We start from the raw sequence: 14,603 nt of genomic DNA on the forward strand, positions 1-14,603 counted from the left end.
AGAACTTTGGGTGCCCCTCCCAGTCCAAGTAGATGGCAATCCATGAGACAGGACTATGTCATGGATCACAAGCATGATCCGTGTTTGCCTATGACAACAAAAATCAGCATTATTGATCCTTACAATTGTACAGTGGTGCACGTCTCTTACTATCCAGACAACTTTTCCGTTCCAACAACCGCATCAAAGGATGTACCTAAATGGTAAAAAGGTATGGAGAAGATTAAGGAGACATGAGGGATATGTGGTAAAAATAAGAAGCTCTCTAAGTGAAAAAGCAAGAGGGAAAATGTCTGGGAGTGTCCTCCTCGAGATAAAATGTAACAAATTCACAACCCAACACATATTTCGATTTCGGTCAGCCTATCCATCAGTAATACATGATCCACTCGGAGGAATCAGCCTGAGTTTATGAAGTACAACCCAGGGAGAAGCCTAACTGTTTTGTATCTAGTGCCTCAGTTCTTCCGAAATAAGCTGATAATTGCATGGCAACCAGTATCTTATTGAGCTGGCCCAGGGCGGATGGAAGTGAGATAGTGCAGTAGTTATTTGCTGTTTTGCTGTCAAGATTATTTTGATGAGGGTCAACAACCCCTCTTTCAACCTAGATTGAACAGCTGCTTAAAGACATTTTCATGAGCTTGGTTCATCAGTCACCAGGGCAAGAGCTTTCAATATGGACACAGGGTAGGATTCATCTGAAGATAGTTGATTTGAGACTTGAGACCTCATCATACTGGTAGTCATGTATGTTAGTAGAAAGCAATTATGATACAAACTGAAGAGTTTGGGTACTCTCGGTTTCTTGCCTGTTGAACCTCTCCACTCAGAGAACCCCACAAAAAATACTTCCTGAAAAGTAGCTATTCTGGGGAATCCAAGGAGATGTGACTTTTTTTCTAATCAGTTATATTGAACCATAGTTTTTGTCTTCTTAAATTGTACATGAGGGTAATCTGGTAGGACCTACTCAGACCAGCTTCCCATAATGAAATCCATGCCAGTCTATGCTTCGTAAGATGTACTGATGCCTATTACATCAAGCATATCTTATTTTATCGAGCAGTCATGAAAAAGCAATGCAAGCGCTCTGAAGTAACCGAAAGATCACAGACAGCGCTTTATACAATTTCTAAATAAACAAATATATTGTTTGAGAAGACAAACTTGCAACTTCCCACAATGTGTGTCTCAATGCCAGTCCATTTCTTTTCACTTGATATTTTAAAGTGATAGCGATGTTAAAATGAGATCCATTTGCTAAAGAGGAGAGAAAATTGACAAGTGAATATTTGGAAACAGGAAAGTGAAGAACAGATTGATCAAAGGAAATATTTCTATCAAATGTAGATGAGCTTTTCCACTCAACTCCCAGTGAGCCTCTTGAATATGAATGGGGCTTCATCGGTTGTTTCAATATGGTAGGACAACAAGTAAACTGGGGCTCTGTGCCATTCTCCGGAGTGTTATTGTATTTTTGGTTCTGGATGTCCCCTCCTTGGTAGCTCCAGTAAAGAATAAACAGGCGAGGCTCCTGCTCCACTCCATCATGAAACTTAGAAGAGAAGACAGCAGGAAGTGAGTAACTCAGTGACATTATCACAATGCAAGCTTCCGAAGCAGTCCTGCTTTAGGTCATTGCTGGAAGGAAGTACTGTATCCAATGCTATGATGAGATGATTGTGCATGTGACATATCACTATTGTTTAAAAAAAAATGCACTCACTAAATCTTATGTAAGAGGAGTGCACTCCTCTCCATAGAATGTATCAGCAGAAGAGACAAGTGTTGTTTGTTTAGCTACAAACTAATTCCATATTTGACAAACACAGGAATTACGGGGTTCTCTTTAGTCTTGATTTGGGTGGAACCAGGAGTTTCTGCTGCAGTCCGTTCCTTGAGATGTGCTGTAAAGTGCACATCCGGATATTTCCATCAGTATATTTCGCCAGTGAAAATCTGGTGGAATATATCCTTGGAAATAACCCAGAATGTGAGAAATGTCTGTGTAAATCAGTTCACAAGCAGTGGTAATTCCACATTCTCCCTCCCATAAAAATGCTGTATTACCGCACCTGGATATTGCATGCCCTGCTGTATCGGGAGGACAGCATGTAGAATAACTGCATCAGATTGTCTGAAGATTTTGTAGCCCGGGCCTCGTGCTCAATGTTTTTTGCGCCGGTTTATAAAGTTTGGTCACTTATTTCTTTAAACCTTTCATTTTAAAGATCATTTAATTTTATTCTATTTATGTCCAGCTTGTGACATGTTCCACTATCAGCCTATCGCTGTTGAACAATGGCCATTGCAGTGTGTAAGTAGGTTGATTGAATGCAGCAACTGCTTCTTACAGGAAGCCACAAAGCATACAAAAAACAGCCTTCCGCCATGGTGTTGGAAACAGAATGCAAATAAATGAAGGCAAATCACAGTTCATAAAATAGATGGAAACTTTGCGGAGACTAGTGTCCATGCAACATGAATGAATTCATGCAAAGCTCAGGCAGCCCTGTAACTTTATATCTTAACCAATTTTAGTTTTGTTGTCAGTTGTTTTTAGATAGTCCAAAGAGGTTTTTTCATCAAAGTTTCCAAACTGTAGTGGGTATGATTCCAGCATCAAACCCAGAAGCTAATTTGGACGGTGTTAGCTTCACCTAAGTCTTTTCTGGCAGAGCCCTGCCATCAGAAAGTACAAGTTGAACAAAAACACTGGTTACCTTGTCTGCAAGCACGATGTCGCAAATGAGTTCAGCATATAGCTAAATAAAGTCTGTCTATGTGTCGCTCCTTTTCTTCTTGTTTTTCCATCCAGGTGCGAGACTGATGCGGGACGTCCTTTGCAGTGAGGTCGAAGGGGGAGGGACAAGGGAACTGGCCATACAGAGTCTTGGAAGCCAGGAAACAGGAAAGTGACAGGCGAAGAAGCTAAGCAAAGGGGAGGAGTGTGGATGATCTTTAAATACTTTAGAACTTTTATAAAGGCCACATTCTAATTGTTTGTAACAAGGAACAGGTGCAGATAATTAACTTGATGAAGCTAGCTTCTAGAAGGTGCTTTAGAGTGTTCACAAAGGTTGCGTTCTAGTTTCTTACAGCAAGGAACTGGTGAAGAATATTAATTTGATGAGGCTGACTTCTAGAAGGTGTTTTAGAATGTTCACAAAGGTCACATTCGTATTGCTTACAGCAAGGAACAGGTGCAGGAGATTAATTCAATGAGGAATGTTTTCCGAAGGTTCACATTGAGGTTATCTATGCTGGTTGCTTGATGCTAATTCTGTTGGGATTTTCTGGATGTTTCTGTGGCACCTGAAACCTGACCTTGCATTTGCATGTTAAAAAATGTGTAAAAGCTATTAAGCCTTTTCAAACAAACCAGGGAACACCACCTACATCTAGCTATTACCAACAGCCTTTAATATGGTCAAGCGTCAGGGTACAAGATGTTTGCTCATTCATAAGTGTTGGAAGGAATGATATGAGTCATGGTAGTATATTGTGATAATCAAGAGAGGTGAGCTGTGGCTGGGATCCTGACATACATGCAAAATTCTAGTTTATAGTGTTATGTTTAAACTAACATATTGACCTAACTGTAACGCCACTTTAATCTTTTTTTAGTGACTTTCTTTGTTTTTTTTAAATGGAAAGTAATATTTATTTTCCATAAACTCTCACCGCATGTTGCCTTCGGTCGTGTGTGGCATGAGGTTGGCTGTGGCCAAGTCCTGCATCGAACCCCCCCACAGCCAGCCAACCTCCCACCTCGCACAGCCTTTGGCAGTGTTTTGCCGGTGATTGGATGCAGCCTCTGCACCCAAACCCCATAGAGAGCCAACTTCCAGCCATCCATGGCCTTTGCCTATTCGTGGCAACCTATTGTAGACACTCAGCTCTGCACCTGACTAAAAAGAAATTTGATCCTGCGAGACTCTCACAGGAGGAATTGTGGCCCCTGCATTTCCGTTGGCCTGCCGCCGTAGTCCAGGGGCAAATACTGGCTCCAGAGGGACACATGCAGGATCGTGAATTCCCCCTTAAATATTTTTAAGGGGGAGCCCACCACAAGATCTATGGGGGACAGGGTACTTCTACCCTGCCCTCTTATCCATTCTTTTATTTTTTAATTTTCAGGACACAGGGATTGAGTCAACATGTGTCTTCATGTTGTGGCCAGCCAATCAGAGTGCGAGGTCCCGCAGGAGCAAGGCAGTCGACTGGAAAAAAAGTGTGTGTTGTGACATCATACAACCTTCCATGAGGCAGTATTGTAATCCAACTGCGCAGTGATGGTACCTGCCACCTGTGTCAATGATTCATACGCAACATTTGCAAAGTAGCAAAAGTCATGCAAATATATGTGCATGTCAGCGAGAGTTTACCCGCTGAAACTAGAAGAGGTTTATTCATGCAAAGGGACCTAACACACATAATACAAAAAACAAATTAGCGCTTTCATACTAAAAATATTAAAATGGCACTGAAAGTAGCTTGCTTCCCTAAGGACCTTTGCCTGTTTTCCACTTAAAGCCTTCCGATTGACAGTTTATGTCCTCAAATGAGTGTTGACTTTATTTGTTCGAATAGTTACAAATGTGTAATTAAGAGAAATTCAAAGCAGCATCCATACACCAATTTATGAAGAAGGCGTATTTCATTGCCATTGTACACACCATTATATGTGTCAGAGGCCCTGGTGAATCTGACAGATCTACTGCATTAATCCATGCAGAATCTTTAATCTTTGCACCATCAGAAATGGGTTTCTGGTACTGAAATATACCTTTTCTTTCTCTTAGACATGCATAATTGAGTTTAGCATTCTTAGAAGTTTATGCAAAAGCGTTACTCCCTATCTACATTTGTAGGGACATTTCTTGGAAGCATTTTATTAATTTTCAGAAAGATAGAGGTTCAGCAGAAATCAATGATCCACACTTACACAAACCATAGCTATTATATCTTCTATGCATTGCACAGTGCAGCATAATATTGGTTCCCAATCACACCACTATCATAATGTAGGATTTGAGTGTGTCCTGACACCTTCCAATTCCACCTTCCTATTTATTTGTGTAATTGCTCCAATGTTGTTTTTTTCCCTCTGTGTCCTATTTCCTCTTTCTTTATTGGCTATGCAATATTCTTTTCATGCTCCCCATATTTGGTCAACGTTTCTGTAGCAGCCATGGGCTCTATATATCACTTTATCTGCTACTGTGCCCCAATCCATTTTTTTACCCCATTGTTCAATGGAATAAGCGGTATGCGAGCTGCAGTTTGAGCAACTTGTATTGACGGTTTCAGCACCAAATTTATTCAAGAGCTAAAGTAGTCAGAGGGCTTGAAAGGTGTAAGGAAATGTTGCATTTATTCATGCACTTAACTGCAGATCTTTGCAGGAAGTTGTTCGTAGCATGGGATGTTTGACCATCATCTCTGCCTATGTCTCCAGATGCCCCTTCACTGTAGAATTAAAGGGCATTTGCGAATAATGTTACCTAACCATTGTGGGAGAGCCCAGATTTTCTGGGAAAGTCAAACCTAGGCAGCGGTGGCTCTCTATTCGGGTGGAGGAGCGCCACCTCCGCCACCCCCAGAAAATAAAACGATAACAAAACGGGGATTGAAACCTATTTAATTATCATTTTATTTTAATCCCCATGGACCTGCCCACAAGACTTTGACAAGTCTTGGGGGTGGGTCCAGGGGGATGACACTGTGGTGGGGAAGTGGTAGTGCACTTCCTTGTCCCTTCTCTGTACATGAGGGTTTGGCCGGCTGTTCCAGGCCTGCCAAAGCCTCATGCGCTGTGAAGCTTTCTCTAGCCCCAGCTGTGTTGCTGGGGCTGGAGAAAGCAGGCACAGGCTCCCGGTCTCTCTGGGAGCGCAAAGTCCCAGCACTCAGGCCAATCCTGACACTGTGATCCTGCAGCGTCATGATTAGCCGCAGTGCATTCTAGGAGCTTATGCCCAGAAGAACGCAAAGCAGCGGACGGCGGCAGCAATCAAGTGAGTAATTATTTTAGAAAAAAAATATTTTGTACTCCCACCCCTATTGCCCCTCCATCTCTCAAGCTCCCTTCTTTGGCCCACCCTGTCACTTTGACAAGGGACCGTCCGCTACTGAACCCAGGACAGAATAGGTGGGAAGACTGCAAGCAGAGTAGAAAGGATAGTGTACGACTTTGAGAAGTTGAATTTCTGGATCCATCCAGGGTATGGTCTATCTCAGGGTTCTCCAAAATCAATTCTGGCGGGTCGGCCCAGGCCAGATTTTAAGATAACTACATAGAGATATGCTAAAAATCTGGCATGGATCCGGCCCTCAGGGATCAACATTTTTTTAAGTATCTTTATTAGTTTTTTTTTCCCCAAATTTACAAACCCCTCTCTACCCCCCCCCCCCCACAAGTCAGATAAGTTCAACAAGAATATTTCACATATAAACACAGAGAAATTAGGAATTTTAGGTGAGTTCATAAATCATACATTAATGGCTAAATAGGTAAATAAGTTAATCAACCAGCCAAAACATTTCCAGTCTATTTGGGTAGATACAAACAGCATCTAAATAATTATTAATTTTAAAAAAAAAATTAACAGCCATAACAAATTAAATTTTGGCAGTTCTTAGATCACGCTGGTTATGGCCTTATGTTACAGAGAATTGCCTTGGGATTGATACCACTCAATTAAGCGATTCCAGATTTTTAATCCCCGGACCCTCCGTCTTCTGCCTTTTCTTTTATATATAGCCATTTCTAAGTTAAATATAGCTAACAATCTAGAAAAACACTGTTGAAAAGATGGTGGGTTAGGGTCTAGCCAGGCGGTGGCGATACAGATTCTTAAGACCGCCATTGCTATAAATATTAATTTGTGTCCAGGAGATAGTTCTGTGAGACTAGTCGCCCCAAGCAAAATCATTTCATTAGAAAGGGTTATTTCGGTTTTTAGAACATCAGTTAGAAACCGTTAAATGTTCAATTTTAAAGAGGATAGGTTTGTACAGGAGGAAAACATATGTATGCTGTCTGCATTAGATAAAGTACATCTAAAACAACATGTACCCCTCCCACTTCCCCATTTGGCGATTCTATCAGGGGTATAATACATAAAAAAGCAGGTTTTATAAAACTGAGTTTGCAGTTTAGTTGACATGAGGATAGTTTGAGATAAATCATATGCATAATTAAATTCTTCTATGCTGATTGCTAATTTCCCCTGCCACTTCTGTGCTGTTTTCTCAAGATTGTTCGGAAGGAGGGATAGCAGGTGAGAATATATCTCACCCATTGTGAATTTTTTGGTTCTTTTTAAGGTTTCTGCTGTCGGTATTTTATCAAATGGGGTATTTTCCCTAATCCTTCGTGTTAAAAAATCTCTGATTTGCAGATATTTAAAAAAATCCCTCCATTCCAAGTGATATATTTCCCTCAAGGTTTCAAAAGAGTGTAACCCTTCATTTGAAATAAGACATCCAAAATGTGTAATTCCTGCCATATTCCATCTATCAATACAGGCATCTCTGAATATTTCAGGGAGGGCCGGATTGTTGCTTAGAGGAGAGTAAAGTGAGAGTCGTCCTATACCCAGTAATTTCCTCACAGCTTTCCATGCTTTAAATCCTCCCAATAAGGTTTTTAGGCGGACCTTTTTGTGGTAGCTATCATAGAGAAATCGCCACATATAGCCTTTGCTCTTATTACCTAATACTAGCTGGTGAATCGATGGTTGGTCTTCCCCTGAGACGGTCTCATTATCATCTAATAGATAGAAGAGTTCATGATTATATGAAAGTATACAAGCCCAATAATATAGCTTAAGGTTAGGAAGGGCTAAGCCTCCTTTTTCTTTAGGGAGAGTCAAGAGCTTGTAGGCTCTTCAAGGTTGTGAATAAGACCAAATAAAACTGGAGAAAGTACGCTCCATCAGTTTAAACCAATATTCAGAAATTTCCAGATTAATTGCTCTGAACATATAGAGCAATTTAGGGAAGTAAACCATTTTTAGTGCATTTACACAGCCAATCAGAGATAGGTGCAGGATATTCAAACAGTGAAGATCTTTCTGCATTTTATCTAGCAGGGGGCTGAAGTTTAATTTGACCACTGTATCAAGTTTAGAGGAGATACATACCCCTAGGTAGGTCGCTTTTGTTGTCACACGAGGATCCACCATAGTGCATTTGTCGTTTAGGATTACTTGGGTTTTGTTCTGGTTGAGGGCATAGCCGGCCATTTTACCAAAGTTTTTTGCCTCAGTTTCAATTATAGGTAAGGCTAATGCCGGGTCTGATGTCACTATGGCGATGTCATCGGCATAGGCAAGAGTTTTAGTCATATAACCTTGCGTCAGAATAGGAATAATCCCAGCACTAGATTCTAGACTGCGAGTAAAGGGATCAATGTAGATAGCAAATAGCAATGGGGAGCATGGGCATCCCTGTCGAGTTCCCCTTGATATTTTAAATTCTTTAGAGAGATTGCCATTTACCATCACTACAGCTTTAGGGTCAGTATATAGTTTTTGTACAGCCTGAATGAATCTGTGTTTGAAGCCCAGATGACCCATTGCCAGCCACAGAAATGACCCGGAGACCCGGTCAAATGCTTTTTCAGTGTCTAAAAGGATAAGCGCCATTGGCTCTCCCGTCACTTCTGTACTGTCAAACAGGGTAATCACTCTATGAATGTGGTCTGTAGTTACTCTTCCTGGTACAAACCCGTGCTGGGAATTTGAGATAAGTGTATGTATTAATGGTGCTATTCGATTCGCTATTAATTTGGAATATATTTTTGAGTCCACGTTGATTAAAGTGATAGGGCGGTAGGAGCCCATCTGATCTGGTGGTTTATCTTTCTTCAAGAATATGACTATTTTGGCTTTTGACCAGGACTTTGGTGGTTGTCCCTTGTTAAATATATGAACACATAGATTTAAAAAAATCTCTTTGATTTGATCTAGGAAAGTAATATAAAACTCTAGAGGGATAGAGTCCAGGCCAGTTGCCTTTCCTCTAGGCAAAGCCTTCACTGCCTCTAAAATTTCTTCCAGAACTGGTATCTCTTCTAGATCATCCTGATCTTCTTCGGTAAGTCTACTAGATGGTCCCTGATTTAGGTATTCTCTCATACTGTCTGTATCGGCCCCTGTTTCCTCTGAGTATAAAATACTATAAAAGTGCCAGAAAGCCTCTCTAATTTTATCGCTTTCTGTGATTAAGCCTTCCACAGCGTCTGATATTTCCCGTATGAGATTCTGAGAGGTTTGTTGCCTCATACGTACGGCTAATTGATGGCCAACTAATTCACTTACTTCGTAAGTTTTTTCACTATGAGCTGTGGCTTTTTTCACCGCTTTGGTGATAAATGTATTCATGATAGCAGCCTTATCTATTGTCCCTTGATATTGAATTTTGGTGAGTTCTTCTACCGTTAAAGAATCGCGTGTTGCCCTAATGAGTTCTTCTTCTGAGTCCTGTAAATTCCCTAATAGCGCTTTATATTGGTCCCTTGCCAATTTATTGACCCTTATTGATTATTGTGTAGTTTCTCCTCGGATTCCTGCTTTTAGTGCGCCCCATACTATCTCTATAGAGGTACTCCCACCATTATTTTCCAGAAAATTGGGAATCCATGCTCGCATGTGATTGCAATAGTCTTCTTCAAGGAGCAGGGATTTCTCGAAGGTCTAATTTCTTGGCTTCTGGCCCCATTGTCTCAGCTCTAGGGTGCATATTAGAGGATTGTGGTCAGAGAGTACTCTGGACAGTTTTTCTATTTGTATAATATGGCTTAATGTTTGTGATAAAAGAAAATAGTCAAGCCTTGCATGAACCCGGTGTGGATTTGAAAAAAAGGTGTAGCCAGGATCCTCAGAGTTAGAGATCTGCCACCCATCCAGAAGTCCATGCATATGACATAAATGTTTTAGGGCCTTGAACACTTTAGGTTTCCTCCCATGATATACCCAATTATCATTCATTGACCAGTCGGAGGGTAAATTAATATTGAGATCCCCGCAGATGAGTACTGGTAGTGGCCAATGTGCAAGTTCACTAGAAATCTCATTTATCAGGGTGGGATCATCACAATTCCTCCCATAGATTGAGCATATAGTGATTAATTGTGATTGTTCAAGTTGACATTCCTTGATTGCCCACCTGCCGAATTTATCTGTTTTGCATCGGTTGAAACTTAGGCCCCCACCTCTAGCTAAGATTGCCACCCCCCCTAACACGAGCTCCCTGAGTAGTAACGCAGATTAATTTGTATCCCAATGTTTTTAAAAGATGTAGCTGTGAACCTTCGATATGCGTCTCCTGAATACATACTATATTGGGGCCCGAGGTTTGTAGGCCTACCGCTACTGCCTGTCTCTTCTTAATATCATTTAGGTCGCAGATATTAAGTGACATAATCTTTACTGCACCCATTTATTTGTACTAAGTATTTTATAAAGATGTTTACCCATAAGAAATGTATCAACTATAATTATATACTTATCTTTTTCTCTGTGGTTTGTAAAATTCCTGTCTGACCTTCCCCATAGACCCCCCCCCCTCATTCCCTCCCCCCACCCTCCACCAACTTTGAAGGTTACCTGACCCTGTCTGGACCAGGGGTGTGACATCCGTGAAAGCGGGTCCCACGGGCTGGGCTAGTTTAATAATATGTATTATATACTCATCGAATCCCCACTTAACAGAAACCTAAATAATATGATAACATTTCACACTTAACTTTATAAACTAAATATATTTTCCAGCCTGCTTATTCATTCTATTTAATTCTTAACGCTTCAGTAGGGGATGGTTCCTAATTAATACATATTGGAATAGTTAATTCAGCTTATCTATTCCTTGGATCAACATTTTCTTTTGCCTTCTGACCTCTCGGTTTTGCTGGCTTTAGGACTCTGTGCACTTTTTCACTGCTGCCCAGTGCTAAAGTGCATGTGCACTGCTAAATTTGTTTTTCACTACAGTAAGGTATATCTCTCCCATAGGTTAGCATGGGAGCTGCATTGTCACACTTTAGAAGTGCAGTTTCCAATTGGTAAAGGATTGGAAGAGTAAGTTTGGGGCCTCTGGACTCACAATTTCAAACCACATCTTTTACGGAAGTTGGTTTTTAAATTGCAGGTCTGAAAATGCCACTTTTAGAATGTTGGCATTCTCTTACTTTAATCATTTGGGGCCTCTACCTGTAACTGCCATACACGTCTGGATTGGGTGACAGCTGGTCTTTGTACATTCCCTCTAGACATTCACACACAAAGATAGCTGAAATGTGCCCTGCATGACCCATCGCTAGGCTGATTGTTCTTCCTGAACTAGAGTGAGAGGGAAGAGGTAACACTTACAGCACCTGAATAGGGCTGTGCCTGTTCCCACACAAAGAGTTGCATACCTCCTGTAGTGTATCTGGACCCAGGGCAAGCAAGGACAGGGCATTGTGCACTGGAAAGATCTTTCTCTTCTTCAAAGGCTTAAATGCATATACGTACCAGACCTCTGATACCATAAAATCAGAACATTTCTGGAACTGAGGACATTCTACCAGGAAGAAGAGCTGTTGTGCTGCCAGAAGGGACTGCCACTTTGCAGCTTGCTTTGCTGTGTTGGCATTCTGCCTACTGCTTCTTGCCTGAGAGAGAGAGGACTGCACTTGACTCTCTATATGCTGCATCTCTAAAGGTTCTCCAAGTGCTTTTTGGGCTTGCCTCCTGTTTCTGTAGCCACAGGGATATAGAAGACTTCATCTGCATCTTGCTACCAGCACCTGGGCTCCATTGCTGTGAGTCCTGCTCTGACAAGTGGTGCCAAATTCAGTCCTGGGCCCTTTGAAGTGAGTCGTTGGCGCTGTAACCCAAAAAACCAATGCATAGACACCGAAGTGGCATTCGGAGCCCACGCTTTCCCAGCGATATTGCCACATCGCTGTTGCCTGCCTAAAGCCGTAGACACTGCTCGCCAAGTGCGCAACACAACAGCATTGACTTACAATACAGCACTGACTTTGCCAATGGAGCGCCTCTGAATCACTGCTACTGCGTGAGTCTCGGATATTGAATCACTGCTCCTGCTACAAGAGTCTCACACATCGAATCACTGATGCTGTGATGCACCGTCCCAGACAGCGGCACATTCCCGACATCTGCACAGCTTCACATCATCGCATCGCCTACAGCACAGCAGTTCAACTTTGACATTGAGCTTCAATGCATCCTAAGTCCTGTCAGCAGGTCTGCGTGACTTCTGTTCCGGCTCGTGCTCCATTGCGGTTGGACAGAACTTTTGGATTTGCCCTAGTTAAGCACAACCAGATAGACCCAGTTGGAGCTATTGATTTCTAAGGACTGACTGAGTTGGTTGGATTTTTGTCGCTTTTGTCTTGTTTTACTCAGATAACCATTGCCTACATTTCTAAACTTACTTTTACGTGTTTTCACTGTGTTAATGTGTGTGCACACATACGTTACACATTGCCCCTTTAGTTTAGCCTGATTGCTACATGCCAAGCTACCAGAAGGTGAGCATTGGTATGTAAGTGTAGTTTGTACTACACTTACCTTGGCTAGGATTGTGGTTCATAAGTGGACAGGGTGCAACCAGAAACCCCATTTCTAACACGCATGCCTACAAAATAATGTGACAGTTGTGTCATTATGTCTTTTTTCACCCTGATGCACAGCAGATGCAATGGTGTTCATGGCTAAAATCCTTAACAAGGGCAACAGGTCTCATAGGAAAGACCTATTGGCTTTTCCAATCCTTGTTTATATTGTGCCTAGAGACAGGTTTTGGCTGTCTGTTGTCAAAGACCTATTGTGGACAGTACAAATACCAGCCATGGGATTTGGCTCAGCCTATTGCTTACACCATTGGTTGGCTTTCTTGTCACTCTCATTTACCTGCTTCTTATGCCACGGTTTTCATTCCTCTTCTTGTGTTTGTCCTTCCGTTAAAGCATAGTTTCTTTACTGTACCTGGATTGGATGACTGTAGCTTTCTAGCGCTCACAGTTAGTGAAATATATGTTTCTTTTTACCCCAGCACTCCAGCACTCTATGTCCTCAAAAAGCATCAGGTACAAGCATTGGCAAAGCCAATAGTTCTCCCCTATGAGACCTATCGACTTTGATAATGTTTTTAGGCAGTTTGAACAGCATTGCAGCTGCTGTGCACCGGGGTAAAAAAAAGACCTACTGAGATGACTATCAAGTCATTTTGTAGGCTGAATTGGCAAAGCCAAAGGGCGAGAACTATTAGCTTTGACAATGCTTGTTTACTTTCTGTTGTGGAACGCAGGGTGGCATACCACTGTATGACTAGTGGCAGTAAATATTTGCTACTGATGTACACCAGCACACCAAGGGCAACTAACCATTGGGACAAATATCAACAACTATTTCAGCTTAGATTCTTGACTGTTATGAAAAGAATTTAGGGCATTATCTACTTCGGGCAAAGGCCCATTCGGAAGTGCCTAGAATCCCGACTTCTTTTTGGGAGAAGGACAATGTGTGCCTGGCCCTGCAAGAGGGCAGACTTTTCAGGAGGAGAAGCCCGGCAAGTTTTGTGAGGAGCCCCAATGCACCCATGCTGCAAAGGGGATGCCCTGTTCTCTCTAAACAGTTTGCGTGTGGTGAGCTGCAGTAACACTTTGCAAGACCAAGTACCCTCCTGTTGCCTGACAATTGGCCATGGGCGTTAAAGACTTGTGATGTGCTGGGCTGCCAACATCTGAAAGTGAAGCCACATCACAACGGGAAGTCCTGACTGCCCTTAAGGCCACAACTGATGAAGGCACACCACCATGAATGCCACAGTCAGGATGCTGCATCTGCTGAATATGAGCATCTGTCTGCAACTAGCTAGGAAGGTTGCCACTGAAGAGAATAATTGCTGCACACAGGCCTGTCCAGCCAACTGCATCCTGGGATACCCTTTCCAATGCAAGGCTGGCACAGCTGCCCTGGCAGAAGAAGATGCACCATTAAGTTGGGAGTGCGAACTGCACCCACAGCACCACTAGGATAATCACCAGCAGGTAAATGCGGGGTCAGTGTGCCTGGGGCAAGAGACTCACAGAAACCAGAAGTAGACAAGTCTGTAGAGTTTGCTTGAGATTTCTGCCACATAAATGCCAATGGGGAAACACTTTGGGGCAGATTTATGTTAACTGGCGCATCCCCAGGGATGCGCCAGTTAATGTGCGCCACAGTGCGCCACAGCTCCGCCACCCATGGTGCGCCGCATTTATAATGCGGCGCACCATGGTGCAAAAACGGCACAGATACGTGACGCATCTGTGCCGGAAAGGTGGCGCATTGCTGGAGTTGCGTCACAAGCGTGACGCAGCTTCAGCAAGGCTCGGGGGTGCCCCATCTTCACAATGCTGCGTCAAGACCTACGCCTGGTTCAAGCAGGCGCAGGGTTTTGACGCAGCATTGGCCTGAAAGTGACTGAGTGAAATCTCATAGATTTCACTTAGCCACTTTCAGGAGGCGTTCCTGCGCAGGAACGCCCCCCCCTGCGCAGGAACGCCTCCTTATGGCGCAGGGCTTTACAACGTGACGCATCTC

The sequence above is a fragment of the Lissotriton vulgaris genome, chromosome 1_1 (genome assembly GCF_964263255.1).
Source record: "Lissotriton vulgaris chromosome 1_1, aLisVul1.2, whole genome shotgun sequence".
Classification (NCBI taxonomy): domain Eukaryota; kingdom Metazoa; phylum Chordata; class Amphibia; order Caudata; family Salamandridae; genus Lissotriton; species Lissotriton vulgaris.